Source organism: Meles meles, chromosome 7 (genome assembly GCF_922984935.1).
Source record: "Meles meles chromosome 7, mMelMel3.1 paternal haplotype, whole genome shotgun sequence".
Taxonomy (NCBI): Eukaryota; Metazoa; Chordata; class Mammalia; order Carnivora; family Mustelidae; genus Meles; species Meles meles.
Genome location: NC_060072.1, coordinates 83,430,991 through 83,448,908, shown reverse-complemented (window position 1 = coordinate 83,448,908; position 17,918 = coordinate 83,430,991).

Here is a 17,918-nt window from a genome sequence, read left to right as displayed (position 1 = left end):
CAGAGGCACCTGTTACATGGAATTCTGCTTTTATGGGTATACATTATCCTGATTTTGAGGTATTTACATGTAATTGTAGTAGATAGATGTCTTCAACAATAACAACAACAACCATAATATCACCTAATCTTTACTGAGTGTTCTATATGTCAGGCTCTGTTGTAAGCATTTGAAAATAAATATTTCCTCCAAGTGACTCAGTTCTTATGTTTATTATTATGAAAATAACTACAGTTACATGCAGTTAATTCCCAACTAATAATTTTGACCATCTTTATTATCATTACTAGTAAAAATAAGTGCATATTATGAACACAGTCAAAACAGCTTCGGCTTCTTAAAGAGGACCCAGACTCCTGGGTCAGATTTTATTCTAAAATATCCAAATATTATCCCAATTATGGTGTTTTTTTCAGTAGTGGTAGGGAAGACAGGGAGAAATTATATCCAACAGACTATATTCTGTGCAGAAACTCATAGCCCGTTGTGACTGTTACAGATGGGACATGTGTGGTGTTGGAGAAAAGTCAAGAATTTTTGCTCTAGGGGAAACCAACTTTTCTCCTTTAGAACTTTTTTTTAACCTTAAACTTAAAGTAAAGCCAAAAATGTCCTTTTTAATGTCATTTATTTTTAATTTGCTATTCAGAAGGTGTTAGATCTGATTGTGTTGAACATTTTCCACTTGCCTCTTAACTACAAATTCCCTCAGAAGAATAGTGTTGAAGGGTCTTCTACCCTGGGGACACGCATTGAAGAAAGAGGCAGTCAGAGCAGGCCACTCCTATTCAGTGTTGGCACCAGGAAAATGGCAGGCTATAGTGCTGTCCTAGGACAGTAGGGCTGTGGGGTGAACTCCTCTCCTGACTTTACCTGGTATCTCCTTTTCAGTGAGTTTCCCATGTGAACACAGAAGGCATAGGACAGCCAGGGGACTGATCGCTGTTTGAGCAGTACTTAAATGATTGTGGTTATACGTCTATACATAGATTTCATCTTGCTGCCTCCCTGACTAGATCTGTAAGTCATGACCACCAGGCACGTGGGCAAGTGTGACCGTGTTCTTCATTTGTAATGTTTTTGTGGCAGGCGCCCTGTGCTAAGAGGCAGGAGATCTGCATTTCCTGGCTCAGCTGGTCACTGACTGACCTTTAGCAAGTCACTTTTCTTTCTCTGGCTCAGTTTTCCCAATGTACATACTGGAGTCCGACTGGCTGAGTTGTTAATTCTCTTCTAACTTCGCAATCTGTGGCTTATTGTATACATTTCGATTATACATTTCTTTACATTTTCTTGTTTGGGATGGAGTATGGAAGACAGCAATGGTAGAAAAATCCCCAAATCATAAATAATATTCTATGCTCATCCTTAGACTTTCTACTACTCGTTTCTTTGTCTTAAGATTTAGTAAAATCCTGAAATGGAATGATTTTTGATTTATGTCTGTCTCTTTCCCAAAGAGCTTGAAGGCAAGGCTTCTTGGTGTGTAGGTGGTGGTGGTATTAATAGAACTGGAATTGTTACCCTATTGATCCTTCACCTGGGCTGCTGGTGCTTCAGGATTTTCTGATCCTTCCATCTGGTGGTTTCACCTGTGCTCTCTTTACTGCTTATTTTTTAACTTCTGAACTCTTCAGTTCTGAACTCTTTCTAGCTGATGCTCTTTAGAAGCATAATTTCTTTTTTTTTTTTTTTTAAGATTTTATTTATTTATTTGACAGAGAGAGAGAGATCACAAGTAGGCAGAGAGGCAGGCAGAGAGAGAGGAGGAAGCAGGCTCCCTGCGGAGTAGAGAGCCCGATGCGGGGCTCGATCCCAGGACCCTGAGATCATGACCTGAGCCGAAGGCAGCGGCCCAATCCACTGAGCCACCCAGGCACCCCTAGAAGCATAATTTCTAAACCCATCAACTGAAGTTCTTTTTTAAAGGTAGCTTCAAGTCTTCTATTCAGTTCAGGGGTATCTCAACACAGCCACCCAGGAAAAGCCAATGGATCTTCTTTTCCTCTCCTTATCTGATTTTTTTAAAATTTATTTGACAGACAGGGATCACAAGTAGACAGAGAAGCAGGCAAAGAGTGAGGAGGAAGCAGGCTCACTGCCGAGCAGAGAGCCCGATGCGGGGCTCGATCCCAGGACCTGGGATCATGACCCGAGCTGAAGACAGAGGCTTTAACCCACTGAGCCACCCAGGCACCCCACTCCTTATCTGATTTTTAAGCAAGTAATTTTAGATGCTGTTATGATGGAACAAACATACTCAAAAATGAGTGAGCTCCTTGACAGAGTACAAAATGTAATCTAACAAACGAGAGGCAGCATCATGACATCTCATCTTCATAGCAAAAAATTGAGGATAATATAAATGTCCCAAAACAGGGATTTGATTAAACAATTGGTAGTACATTTATACATTGGATTATTGGGTTACTGGATTATTCCTGTGTTACTAAAAATATGTTGTAGAGAATTATTTCAAGATGTGAAATATTCTAATTGTATTGTTAAATAACCAAAGCAGGTTACATAACAGAATTTACCATATAATCTTTAAAAAATACTTTTTGGGTTATGTACAGTGCATAGAAAGAAAGACTGAGGAGGACCTGGGTGGCTCAGTGGGTTAAAGTCTCTGCCTTTGGCTCAGGTCATGATCTCAGGATCCTGGGATTGAGCCCTACATCGGACTCTCTGCTTGGCAGGGAGCCTGCTTCCTCCTCTCTCTCTCTCTGCCTGCCTCTCTGCCTAGTTGTGATCTCTATCTGTCAAATAAATAAATAAAATCTTAAAAAAAAAGAAAGACTGAAAGGATATAAAAACATTCACAGGGCTACATATTGGCAGGTGGGGGATTAAGAGTAATTTAGGATTTTTTCCCTTGTTTACTACCTGAAATTTCCTAAAATGTCTACAAGAAACATGTATTATTTTGTGATAAGAAAAGAAACAAAAATACAAAAACAAATTTCAGATGGATAAAACAGTACATGTAAAAATAAAATAGTAAAGGGCGCCTGGGTGGCTCAGTGGGTTAAAGCCTCTGCCTTCAGCTCAGGTCATGATCTCAGGGTCCTGGGATCGAGGACCACATCGGGCTCTCTGCTCAGCGGGGAGCCTGCTTCTCTCTCTCTCTCTCTCTGCCTGCCTGTGTACCTGTGATCTCTGTCTGTCAAATAAATAAAATCTTTAAAAAAAAATAAAATAGTAAAAATCTTAGAAAAAAATTTAGGAGACTCTGTTTAAAATGAGGCAACAGGGAGATCAAGCAAAAACAAAGAGAAGTGACCCAGAAACTATAAAAGAAAGTATATTTATTTGACTTTTTAAAGCCTAAACTATTTTATCTGATAAAAGAGACCATAAAAATGGCCCCAAACCACTTTGTAATGTACACAAATGTTGAATAACTATGGTGTATACCTGAAACCAATATAATATTGCATATAAACCATACTTCAATAAAAAAATGACCAGAAATATATAATATGAAAAATATTTGCAATACATACAGCAGATAAGGGGTTAATAGCTATCCTATACACACAACCTCTACAAACACATCAACAAAACAAACCCAAACGACTGGACAGTAAAATGGACAGAGCATAACCATAAGACAGATGACGTATGCAAAGACGTCTCGTCTTTCGAGCAGTCAGGCAAATGAAGATGTAATAAAAATGAAATATCTGGCACCCATTAGAATGGCAGAATTCGAAAACACAGATTACGCTTCATGTTGTGTGAAAGTAGAAGACGATCTTCTCACCATTCTTGGCGGATGTGTAAAATATTATAGCTTTATTTGAAGGCAATCTGACCATAAAAAGGATGTCATTTGTTCTAATAGTCTGACAGGAGGGCATATTATTTCCCTCTTCTGCCATTTTTTTTCCACGAGGAGAGAATTCCATTTGGGGAGCAATCCTGGCTTCTGTCCATCTTCCAAAATCTCTTCAGCAGTTGAGGAGCAAGGAATCATCTGATGGGGGAATCTGAGGATCAGGACTCGGGCATGTGTAGCTCCGCCCCTCTCTGGCTCTTGGATCCGCCCACTGGAGAGAACATAGACTGAGATTTTCCTGGTCATGTACGAAGCCCAGGGGGTAAGGCCCTGCCCCAGTAAGGGACCTATGGTTCATTAGTGCTGCCTGGACTGGGTGGTGGAAGGGGAGTGTGTTTTCTATGCAGATGAGCTCTTTAGATTTCCCTTCAAGATAACTTGCTGTGAGGAGTTTACCCGACCTACCACAGCGCTCATGCTGAGGCCACATTCTCCGTGAGTGGGACAGCTGTCATGGTGGGGCCCTCCAATGACCTGGATGCGACTTCTGCAAGCTACGGGGCATCTTGAGGTTTTTTCCTTCCAATCTTCCCTTCCCCCTTTCCTTGCACCAATGCCAGACCTGCATTATCATCTGTAACCTGCATCACCAACATGAGTGTTCTCTCCCGAAAGTTGTTGACAAGTCTAATTCTGTCTTGACAGCTGCTTCTCAGAGGATTTAGACACTTCATTGGTACTAGGAGTAGTCTGAGGAAGCCGTAAGCTGTGGCTGGGCTGGGTCACTTGCTACTGGCAAGGAAGACCTCAGCCTACGTGTAACTGTTTTCTATTGCTATTGTAAAAAAAAGACGACTGCAAGTTTAGTTGCTTAAAACAACACAGACTTATTCTTTCAAAGTTTTGGAAGCTAGAAGTCCAAAATGGGTTTCACTGGGCTAAAAGCAAGGTGTGGGCAGGTCTGTGTTCCTTATGAAGGCTCTAGGGGAGAGTCTGTTTCCTTGCCTTTGCCATCCTCCAGGGGCTGCCAGTATTCTCTGCCTTATAGTCCCTTCCCTCATTTTCAAAACTGGTGACCTAACATTTTCCAATCCCTCTTTGACTCTGACACTCTCTCCCTCTTTAAAAAAAATACACACACACACACACACACACACACACACACACACACACACACACATTTATTTATTTATTTGTTTTAGAGAGAGTTTGAGTCAGGGGAGGGACAGAGAGAGGGAACCAAGCAGACTCCTCACTGAACAGGGAACCTGACATGGGACTCAATCCCAGGACCCTGAGATCATGTCCCGAGCCAAAATCAAGAGTCTGTCTCTCAACTGACTGAGCCACCCAGGTGTCCCTCCCTCTTACATTTATAAGGACTTTTGTCATTACACGGGACCCACCAATATGCAATTCAAGATAATCTCGCCATCCTAAGATCCTTGGTTTAATCACATCTACAAAGTTCCTTTTATCATGTAAGAAAACATATTTACTAGTTCTGATATTTTTTGTTTGGGTTTTTTTGGTCAGGGTGGGGAGCGTTACTCTTTTCTGCCTAACATCGTGTAATACGTAGGGCACCGATGGCATACCGTAGCAGCCCAATTGCTCAAAATTTCACTGTTGGTGACCTGGGTGGGGTGGGAATAGCCTTGATGATTCAGATATTTGAAATGCAGTGGGGCGGGGTTGGGGGGGGAGAGGAAAAAAATGCATGTAAGCACCATGCTTACATGGGTTGTGTTTGGGTTGGTGTTTAGAGGTTGTATTAATGCCCTGCAGAGAGATAATGAAAAGCTGAGAGCTATTAATACAGCACTAAAGCCTAAATGGGAGAGCCGGCAGGACTCTCTGTGGGAGTTTCCAAAGACGCCCTACCTCCTCAGTGGAAGCTTGGATGTAGTTGAGGAGCAAGTGTGGGACTCAGTTTAAAGCTCTAGCTACCCCTAAATTCTCAAGCCAGGCCTAGAGTGGTAAGGTCAGGGTCCTGGTTGGGAAGGCTTGGGACCCTGATATAGGAGATATGGGCATCAAGGTAGATGCCCATAGGCATTGTGACTCTGTAAACTCCTCTGAACCCACAGGCTTTCAGCCCATCCCTCTGTATGAAGATCGAGCCTTCCTCTCATGTAGGAAGGCCCTGCAGAGGCTCGCCTCCCCAAGACAGCAGGTGTCCCTCTAAGGAGTTACCCCTGCTGCCTCTCTTGAATGCCAGGACCATAACTGGGTTAACTCCCAGAAGAATCCAGCTGGGATGTGCTAGGCTTGATAAGAGAGGAAAGAGAGTCCTCTCCACTAAGACTAACTGGCATGTGCTGGCAAAAGCAAGGACAGTATGCCTGGGAATGAACTTTGATGGGGCCTTAATCCAGGAGGCGGAACATAACACTAGATGAGCAAGAATCCACAGACTTTAGGAAACTCTCTCAGGACGTGAGATTTAACACTGGCTAAGACCACAGGGAATGGGGCAAGTTTACTGTTTAGGGAAGCTCTTAGAAACCTGGGCTGTGGCTGGTGACCCAGCTGGTGGGTCAGGAACCTGGAAGGAAAAGAATGGGTACTATTCCTCAAGGAAACTACCAGTGCCTTGGTGGCAGTTCAACTTCGTTGAGTCCCTTGCATCCTAGAAGGGCCAATATTTTTTCCTCACAGGGACAGATAACTGATTCTCTGTATGGGCTTGCCTTTCCTATCTGCAGAGCTGCAGCCAAACTCATTCAGGAGCTTACAGAATGTCCGACCCACAGGTGCGGAAGCCTGTACAGACAGCATAACACCTGACCCCATTTTGCAGGAGATGAGTCCAAAACAGTTGACTTGAATATATTTCTGCAATGTATTGTTAAGTGCAAACAGCATATAGACAGTGTGATCCCACTTTTGAAAAACCGGCAATAACAACGCTACTTTATAAATGTATTTGTTTGTGATTCTAGCAGCATGGAACTGTTATGAAATTGTATATACCAGGTCATTAATGCTGGTTACATGAGACTTGGGATGGAGCAGAGGGATGTCTGGTGCGGTGGGGGGGGTGGGGGGGGGTGGGACACAGGGAGTAGGAGGAAGTTTAAAAAAAAAAACCCTGCATTTTTAGAAACTATTCATGATGAAAAAGAATATTATGGTATTATCCCATTTGTACAAGTTGCATGAAAGATGGCCACAGAAACAGGAATAGCGGTTATCTTAAAGTGATAGGATTCCAGAACATGCCAGCTTCTATCATCCTCTGTTGCTTTTTGGCAATCCCTCAGTCTTATATATTGAAACCTTGGTCCCTTAACCACTCTGGTTTTCAGTGTTTTCATCTGTGAGATAAGAACTTTGTGATGTGCAAAGGCAGTAATAGAGTTTCAATATTTCAATTTAATTTAAACAGTTTAATTCAGGACGAAGTTAAAAAAAAAAAAAAGCAGATTGAATGTGTACTATGTGCCAGGTAAGTTGCAGAGTGCAGGGATAGGAAGATGGCTAAGACATGGTTTTATAGCATAGAGGGTATTCTTAGTGCACTCGTGCTGTTTTAACAAAAACACCATAAATGGGGCGGCCTCTAAACACATACATTTTTTCTCACAGTTACGGAGGCAGTGAAGTCCAAGATCAAGATGCGGGCAGATACAGTGTCTGTTGCAGACCCACTTCCTGTTCATAGATGGCCATCTTTTCTCTAACGTCACGTGGTGGAAATGACAGGGGATCTCTCTGGGGTCTCCATCATAAGGGCGCTAATCCCATTTATGAGGGCTCTTCCCTCATGACCTAATTGCCTCCTGAAAGCCCCACCTCCAAATACCATCAGACCCAGTAGAGAATCACATGTGAAAACAGATGAATTTAGCATACGGGAAGTGCTGTAATACAGGTATTACAGGGTGGTATGGGGTCTCAGGTTGTAGTAAGGGGGCGGAGTTTGGAAAGGGTAAGTGATACTCAACACCCCCACCTCAAGAAACGTCCATTTTATGATCTCGACTATTTTAAGAAAAACAGTGCCTAAAATAAAGATGAAAAAGTCGCCTGTCAAAATCTTGACAGTTATTCCCCTCCTTTACTCTCTACTGTTTTCTCCTATTTCTTTTCAGTGAGGGTTTAATAAAGTCATATCTAATTTTGGTTGGATTATACAGCTCAGAATGGTCATATTCCCGTCTTACATGTGTGAAATTCTCTCTAATGAATCTAAATGAAGAAAATGTATCAATTTTTACTCACATGGTCATCATGGTAACTCAAGTATTTAAAAGTAGAGAGCTCATGATAGACAACTAGTAAAAGGTGTCCTTAGCAGCAAACGTTGGGAAGCTACCAGGCAAGAGCCCAAAGATACTTTCTGGCTCTGGGATGCCATGAAGAAAGCCCCTCACGTTCCTCTATGTGCACCCCTTTGACATGACTTCTCCTAGGAAAAGGTGTGTGGTTGATCTGACAGTTACCCATTGACCTCACTGCCAGGTTTTCACGCCCTCGTAAATGCTTCACAAATCGTGGAAGCCCACACAGCTATTTTAATTCCTTTCCCAGAGCAACTGTAAGGGACTGGCATTTAATGTGTATAGAAATGGAAACCCAGGAGTCAAGTGATTTGTCCAGAGAATTTCAGAATTAGGATTAGATCTGGAAACTCTTAGTCTTCTTCATCCATAAGCTGTGAAAAGAGCTTTAGAGCTGTTGATGAGAACCTCTCTTTGCTGCTGCTAATGTTTCAAGGGCACCTGGGGTCCTGTTCAGGCTCTTGTGCTATGCGTCACCTACCTGGCCCTAGCCTGTCTTTCTGGTGTGCTGTATGACACCTGCTTCCTCTGCCGTAGTACTCACGTGTTCATGAGAATCACAGAATGGTTATCTTTCCCAGTAAATGATAATATATTTTTACAAGATTTTAAAATTTATTTATTTCAGAAAGAGAGCACATGTGCTGGGAGGAGGAGCAGAGAGGGAAAGGGAGGAGCAGACTCCCTGCTGAGCAGGGAGCCTTACTAGGGGCTGGATCTCAGGACCCTGAGATCATGACGTGAGCCAAAGGCAGATGTTTAATGGACTGAGCCACCCAGGCACCTCAAACTATAAGATCTTTTTCATTACTTTCCCCCAACGCCTAAGACGGTACCTGACACAGTGACTATTAAGTAATACGTAAATTAATAAAAAGGTCTGTGACTTTGGGTCATGTAATGGCTAACACATATTAAGGGCTTATTAAGTGCTAAGCACTACTCTAAATGTTTTACCTGTATTAACTCATTTAATTCTCCCAATGAACCAAGTTGGGGGGTACTATGATTACTCAGTATTACAGCAAGGAAAGTGAGGTTCATTAGCGTGTGAGATCATGCAGACAGTGAGTAGTAAAGGTGAGACTTGAACCCAGTCATCTGATTCTGCAGTCCGTGCTCTTAACCACTGTTCCGTGTTGCTTTTCGACTCATTTAACCTCTCTATATCTCAATTTTTCTAACAGAAAAGTGGCTTGAAGTATCTACTCACTGGACTGTTGGAGGAATTAAAAAACAGAAGTACACACGAAGATTTGTGCACACTAAGGTATTATATTTTATTATCATTAATGTTAATATGCAATCGCTAATCTCGTTAGCCATCAAATATCACTTTTACGCCAAGAAAAATCAAATATTGTGATTACAAAAACATACTGCTGGATAATTGATAATAGTAGAGGGTTACAATCTGTGGTTTCTTGATCTTAACTATTTTTAGACTTCCTGAAGACTTTAGGAAAATAATTTCTTGCTACCTTGTTGGGTTTCATGTCCCCATCACAAAAGGGGTCTTTGCTGCCTGCCTATATCTGTTCATCAATTACTTGATACGAAGCATGAAGTGTTCTTAGAGTACTGGGGAGGTGACTGAGCAAGGGGACTTACAAATCTTAGCTGAGAAAGGAGAGAGTCTCCCCCTAGTGTTCGTCTTTGTGCAGAAGAATCTGAACCCTACCTCAGGCTCTTGGTTTAGTCTCATTCTCAAAATCAGAGGGTGATTTTTGGAGCTAAAAGTTCAGAGTTCCAATCCTACAGCAGCAGAAATGGGAATTTATGTAGCATATTAAGTGTTTTATATAAAGTAGGGATGAATGTAAACATGCACGGCCAAGTAGCTGTATATTCACAGATGGGCTCCCCATCTGTCTTTGAATCATTTTAAGATATTGACCCTTTGCTAGTTCAAGATGATTACTCCATGATCCAGTCCAGGGTTGACGAGTGCCCTGGGAATAAATATAGAAACTAGTTTTCATTGGGTACATACTAAGTGACAAGTTCTTTAACAACCACCATCTTTTCAATTCACAGTAACTTTTATTTTATTTTTTTAAAAAACTTTATTTATTTGACAGACAGAGATCACAAGTAGGCAGAGAGGCAGGCATAGAGAGACGGGGAAGCAGGATCCCTGTTGAGCAGAGAGCCCGATGTGGGGCTCGATCCCAGGACCCTGGGATAATGACCTGAGCCGAAGGCAGAGGCTTAAACCCACTGAGCCACTCAGGCGCCCCCACAGTAACTTTTAAGGCAGGTATTAGTCTACCCAGAGATAGGAAGATCAAGGCTCAGAGATATTTAGGAGCTTGCTCAAGTATTACACATTGTATGCATGGTAAGTGTACTAGTCAAACCCAACTCAGAGACCCATGACTCTGTCCTTTACACTTTGCGGCTCAGCCTATGGACCCTGGCTTCTCAGGGGACCCCTGAGGGTGTCTCAACATTTCCAGCCCCCTCTGAGTAGAGTTCGACACTTCCTGTTTCTCTGAATTCTTTCCTTGGTTACCTCACTGGTACTTGTATCCATAGCTTGGTGATTAACCGGATAAATTGTTAATGTTACCATTCATGGATAACATTTTGGTTCATGGATAATAATTATAGGGAGTATCTTGACCTAAGAGAGTGGTACTATAAATAGAATTGTAGGAAACTAGACCTGGGCGTGGCATTATTTAAAAACATCCTTGTTTTAAATAACCTTATTATTTGGAGATCAAATCTTTCAAAACCTCGGTTTATGGTGGCAGAATAATAAAAGTGATGTTTCCTGGTTAAAAAAAAAAGGACTCTTGTTAAATCTTAAATCATGGCTTTTTCATTCGACATGTGGAGCCTGCCAGGCCAGTAACTTATGATAGGCCTATGCATTGTCTTATATTCTCTCCACAATTTCGTATTTAACTGGAAGTAGGGGAGTGAGGGAAAGGGAGAGGAGGGGAGATGCTCTTTGGCAAATGGCCAGTTCTGTGAGCAAGTTTTGGTTTTTGTGGTTCTGTAGTTATGTCGGTGAATGAAGCATCCCATTCATATAGCCCCGACTAGTTATAAGCTGGTATTGAGTGATGGCCAATTACAAGTTATTCACATTTGGATCAATATCCCAGACGTGAGCTCATTAACCCCAAATCCTATTATCTCACACATGTGAAGCAGATTGTTTTTAATGTGATGACATTTTCACTGTCTACAAACCCGAGTTCTGATGTAGTAAAAAAGCCTCAGCAGATAGAAGCAGAAATGAGCAGCTGCGTTGATATCCACACAACCTGTGAAATGACATGTGTGAATTAATACATGTCTGCTTGTGCTATTTAGGGGTTCAGCCTCAGAGTCGATGACCTTGGAGAATTTCTTAGACTTTTTCCTCTTATTCCCCATCTCCTTGGGATTCCAGCTCTTCCTCGCATCTAGAAACCTCTCCTCTTATAATGTCTATAGATGATGAGTTCCTGTCTTCAGGCAGTTTCTTTATTTTCCAAGACATTGGTCTTTAGGCCTGTTGTTGCTACGGCTTTTATCTATTTTAATCCTGAGTCTCTCCATAACAATTTTAATTAATGGGCAGATTTTCTTTATGGAGGGAATGCTCATACCTCTTAAAGATATATCATTGCAGGGGCACCTGGGTGGCTCAGTGGGTTAAGCCTCTGCCTTCAGCTCAGGTCATGATCTCAGGGTCCTGGGATCGAGCCCCGCATCGGGCTCTCTGCTCAGCAGGGAGCCTGCTTCCTCCTCTCTCTCTGTCTGCTTCTCTGCCTACTTGTGATTGCTGTCTGTCTGTCATATAAATAAATAAAAATCTTTAAAAAAAAAAGAGATATATCATTGCAGTAATTAGAATCATTTATTCATATGCCATCCCATTTTCCACCTTTGCAAGAGCAGTCAAATTGTTCTTCAAACATATCTCCATATCTCCATAGCCAGTGAATTGAACCCAAATGAACTCTGAATTACGTGCTGCATCTTACACTTATCTTTTGTTTAGGGGTCTGCTTTGAGGCTGGCTGCCTGGACATCCCCTCTGTGGTCTTCAATTAGGGGTGGAAAAGATTTGACTCTTTACTAAATATACTAAAACAAAAAAACAAACAAGAAATATTGGCTATTTTCTTCTGGTCTGACTCATGATGTCATCTCAGTGGTATAAAATTTAAATTTTGATTTCACAACATTTGATATTATAGGAACACGTTTTCCCCATCTATAAAGTGGAGACTACCTTTCCAGCGTACTCATACAACAGCTGTAAATATTAAGTGCATTTGCAAAGTGTATCATGCTATATAAAAAATAAGTACACATGTACTTATCAATGGCTCTCTTTTGCCTCCAGGCAACCTTAGCAATGTCTGGAAACATTTTGGGGTGTCAGACCTGGTGGGGGGAGATGCTCCTGGCATCCGGTGTGTAGAGGTCTGTGATCTGCTAAGTATAATGCGAGGAATAGCCCCTACACCGAAGAATTATCTGCCCCCAAATGTCCATAATGCCAAGGTTGAGGAACCCTGAATGAAAAGACTTTGATACAAAAAGCAGAACTTGAGCCTTGTTCAAAAAGCATCCTCTCTCTTCCTCCTCTCCCATGTCCATTTTCCTAACTAATCTTTCTCTGTGGTGGGCAAGCTGAATGAGGTAATGAAATGCTAATTGGAAGTGCCACTCCTTCTACAGGTCATTAGACAGAGGAAGCCAATTTGATAGACTCTATTTTTAACCTTTCTTATTAATTAAAAAACATCATGTAGATAATTTTTAGTGGCTGGAAGGGTCAGGGTGAGTAGTTATTCTACACTTTTATTTCTGTTCTCTAGTTTATCTTTCAGTACAATACCTAGTCATTAAAGAATAGAATTCTAGAACCTGAGACGGTTGCCAGAGACATGACTTAGGTCCGTGACTAAGTCACTGAAGATAGACAGTGTCTAGATTCTTCCCCTGTTAATTGCTGTCCTAGTAACAATGACAGGCAGCAACTATTGAGCATTTATATGGGTTCAGGCCCTTTGTATGCATTACCTTATTTTGTCTTCACAACAATCCCGAAAAATAGTTATGTCATGCTAGTCAAAACATTTTTTAGAGCCTTTAAAAAAAGAAAGTTTAGAGGGATGCCTGGGTGGCTCAGTCAGTTAATCATCTGCCTTTGGCTCAGGTCATGATCCCGGGGTCCTGGGATTGAGCTCTGCATGGGGCTCCCTGCTCAGTGAGGAACCTGTTTCTCCCTCTGCCTGCTGCTCCCGCTGCTTGTGTTCTCTTTCTCTGACAAATAAGTAAAGTCTAAAAGAAAAGTTTAGAAATAGAACTTTCTGCAGTTGAAGCTTGTGTCTGCTGCTTTTTCTGTTCTCCTAAAATCGTCAATCAGGCAGTCAGTATACACAGAATTTCCTATCTGCAGAGCTCTTTGGGAACTGAGTGACATTTCTTTCAAAAAACACGAGCTTTAGCTTGAACGGTACAGCCCAAATCTTTGTGAACACTATAGTGTTCACCAGTAAATGGTCTGATGTCTGCTAATACAATAATGGTTATGTAAATCTTGGAATAAATCTTAGTATATTTACACAGATTATCTCAATACGTTGAGTTTTATGAGTAGGCTCTCAGTGGAACAGTGTGTATATTATAATAAAGTTATGTTGAAAATATATCTACACATTCTTCAATGCACGGGTTGCTATGTGGAAGGATTTTTGCCAAATTGTGAATTATGGTTATCTTTGGGGGTAAGATTATAGAGAAATATTTTCTTTCTCTCTATGATGTAAATCTTTTATAACCATGTATCATTCTAAAGAGGAATAAAAATATTTCTATTTAAAGATACAATAATAAAAGCTAGTAGCTCAAGATAGGCATACAAAATATAATTTATAGCAAAGTGGGAAAAATAACCACATAATAGCTAATATTAATTGCATGCTTAGCCAGTATCTGGTATAGTTCTAAGCATTTTACATACATGAACTCATTCAGTCATCACAGCAGCTCCATGAGATTCATCCAGTTTTTATTCCTATTTTATAAATGAGGAAATGGAGGTGCAGAAAAGTAAGTCACCCAAAGTCACAGAGCTACTACTTGGTTGAGTCAGGACTGGAACTCAGGCGGGTCAGTTCCAGAGCCCATAAGTTGAATCTTTATCTGAAAGTGCCAGATGAATGACACCAATGAGGATTCTAGAAAACTTTGGAGGGGAAAGGACTTGAGGTCATTCTGGGTTCTCTGAAGGTGATCACTAGCTTGAGATGAGAAGCAGGGCAGATGCAGTGGCTAGGGTACCTTTACTGTGCTCTCAGTACCTGGAATAGTGTCTCCCCCCTTACAGACAGTGTATTCGACACATACTTATTCGACACATACTTATTGTATTTAAAATTTGTGGATATCCTAAGATTAATCCATTTTCTGGGTGTGATTAGAACCCATTTCCATGCCGTTTCACAGACCGAGTCTTCATGTAGAAAGAGGGTTTGACTGATCTGTGCCTGGTCAGAGGTGAGAGGGCATGAGGTTTGAGAAGGTGTGCATTTTGTCCATCATGCATCGTGCATTCCTGAGCACCTGCCACGCTCAGACAGTGTTCCAGGGACACAAGACACACAACATCTTGCCTTTCACAGTGTTTGCATCTCAGTGGTGAAAGCCGTCAGAAACTAATACACAGGAAGACACCAGGAACACAGCGACCAACCCTTGGGGAACATCACAGCACCGGGGGTTTGAAAGTTACACGAAATGTACATTTTGTAATAAATTAAAGTGTTACTCTAATAGATAACCAGAAGGGAAAAGTTCTTATATCAGGCAAGTTACTAGTGTTGTATTATTAAAACAAGGAAATTAAACTTAATGGCACCAGAGGGAAAATGATAAAAATGATTTTCTGGTCACGTGTTATTAACCATAATAAAATAAATAGAGGAATGGTAAGTGGGGAAAGGGCTGGGTTGTTTGTCCCCTCAAGGCAAGGCACAGTTAGAGAAGAAAGCTGCTTCTCCTTCCCAGCTTAACTCTTTCCTGCACTTTCCATAACACCCAAAACTGTGTTTGCGGCTTTGTATTCCAAGGGACACTGGAATCCACCTTAACTGATTCTCCTGCAAGCTTCAGAGTTACTTTATGTTGTCCTTGGAGATAGAAAATAAGCTCTTACCTCTCGTCTGGATTCATTTTCAAAAATGATTCTTGGAAATGAGTTTTCCTTAGACACATTTATATATAATGACAGGCTAATATCTTACACACCATTACTGTATGTAATAACAGTGTGACAAAACTGACAAGAACTAGACTATAGATGTAAGGCAATTAGCTGTGGAGGGAGCGTTATCCAGCAGAAAAGATGAGCATCATCACACAGTGTGGTGACTTAATGGTTACTAAGTGATAAATGTGGCCATCTCCTGAGGCAAAACTTCAAATAAATGAAATTTGTCCTCACAGCCCCACTTTTCTTCTTTGGCAAATGCTTTCCTGTTGCCAAGTCCTTCCTGCCACGGAGGAAAGTCCTGGCCCCGAGCCTAACTCCTAGTCGGTGATCAATAACTCTTACTGAATAGATGGATGGACTCACTCGCCAAAAGGTGGAAGGAGCTTTTCACATCACCCATTTAAGTCTCCGACAGTGCTTGTGACAGGAATGAAGTGTTAATGATGGGATTTTAGGGATTAGTGAGGAGATGGTTTTAGATAGAAAAGACTTCTCTCTGGTGTGGGGAGGGGGCGGAGGGGGAAGGAGCAGACTCTGGAGCTGGACTGTCTCAGATTGTAGCCCCGTCTGCCACTTTCCACCTGTGTGGTGTTGAGCATTTTCCTCACCCTTGAAATGAGGCTAGTCACCCTATGGACCTCACAGGGCTGTGTAGAGGATCATAAGAGATAACTCAGATGGCTAGAGTATAAAAAACTCGAGCTCCCCTTCGGTGATGTCGCATGTCAAGAGGAGTCATGGTGACTAAGGTTCCAAAGAGAGTGAGTAGCCAGGTGTTGATGGAGCATTTCCCATCTGTGACCAGGTACAGGGCTTACGCTGCTCCTTTTTTTCTCCTCACTCTCCCCTTCTTGTGAAAGCCATTTCTCCCTGTTGGATAGGAGAAGAATAACCTCTTCTTACTTGTCCTACTGCTCACTCTGCTTGGTCACACTGACTCCTTGCTTTTCCTCAGACATCCCAGCGTGCTCCCCTGGTCAGGCCTCTGTACTCGCTCTTTCCTCTGCCAAGAGTGCATGTCCCCAGATGTCTCCAGGGATGATTCTTGGACCTCCCTTGTTTTTTGCACAGATGTCACCTTCTAATTGAGATTCACTATGACCATCCTGTAGGAGTTGCACCCCACTTTCCCACACTCAGGATTTCTGCTACCACTAACCCTGCTTTTCCAATAGCTCTCACCACTTATTAATATGCTCTGTACTTACTATGTTTATCATTTATGTATTTGTCCCTTAACTGGGAGGTAAGGTCCTAGAGGGCAGGAATTTTTGTGTGTTGGGTTCATTGATATAACTCAAGTGCTACAGTCATAGGCACTGAATAATATAATGGGCACTGAACAAATGTTTGGTCAGTAAATGGATGGTTGAAACAAATGAATGTATTGCAAAGCAATTGTACGTAGAAATGTAAAGAAAACCACAATCCTTGCAGTTGCTTAAGCTAGGAAATTGAGGATTCACCTTTGGGTCCTTTCTCTTCCCTCTCCTTATCCAACTTGTCATGGCCCCAAGGATTCTGCCTCTAAAATATCCTTCATCTACTCCCTTTTCTCCATTTCTGTAACTTCCATATCATTAATTCTTACTGAATTCTCTAAAGCCAATATATTTCTTCTCCTCCAGTTCCTTGCTACATTCCGAGCCGAGAATTGTTTATGTAAAGTACAGACCTACTGAGGCCACTCCAGTATTGAAAAGCCCGTTAATGCCTCCCTATCAACCCGGGATGAAATCCAAATTGGCCCTAATCTAACAGCTCTGCCATTAACAAACCCTGTGAGGTAGGCAGAATAAATACCCCTACCACCTCTGCCCACAAGAGATGTCCATGTTATCATCCCAAGAAACTTTGAATATGCCAGCTTACATGGCAAACGGAAATAGGGTTACAGATGGAATTAGGTTTATGATTGACCTTAAAATAAGGAGACTATCCTAGGTATCTGGGTGGACCTAATATAATCACAAGGGTTCTTAAAAAGTTGAAGATAGAGTCAGAGTCAGAAGGAAGCATGACTACAGAAGGAGGCCAGAATGATAATATGTGAGGAGGACTTGAACAGCTGGTTTTGAAGACAGGAAGGAGGCCACAGGCCAACAGTGTGGACAGCTTCTATAAGCTGAAAGACAAGGAAATGGGTTCACGCCTAGATCCTCCAGCAGGCAGCATTGGCTGCTGACACCTTGATTTTAGCTGGGCAAGATCTGTGTCAGACTCCTGACCTCTAGAACTCTAAGATAATTTGTTTTGTTTTAAGCTAATTTGGGGCAATTTGTTATAGCAGCAACAGAAAACTACTACACTCTGTAACTTTTTTGCCTCTTTGGGCCGAGCTCTTTGAGGTTATGCTGTATAATGGGAGAAATGATACTAACCTTCTGAGGCTACTGTGAGGATTAGAGACAGTATTTACAAAACGCCCAGTTATGCCGCACACCTAGTAGGTACTGAACAAATATCAGTTGTTAGCTCTTGTAATCATGTCCTTCTAAGCCACAGGTCATTTCCGAGGACAACGAATCACTCACTGTTTGCTATGCCCACAGGGAAGAACCCAAATCCTGCCTAGTCGATTTCTTTCTACCTTTTAAGGTCCAGTCTGTAGGCCCTCCCTAGA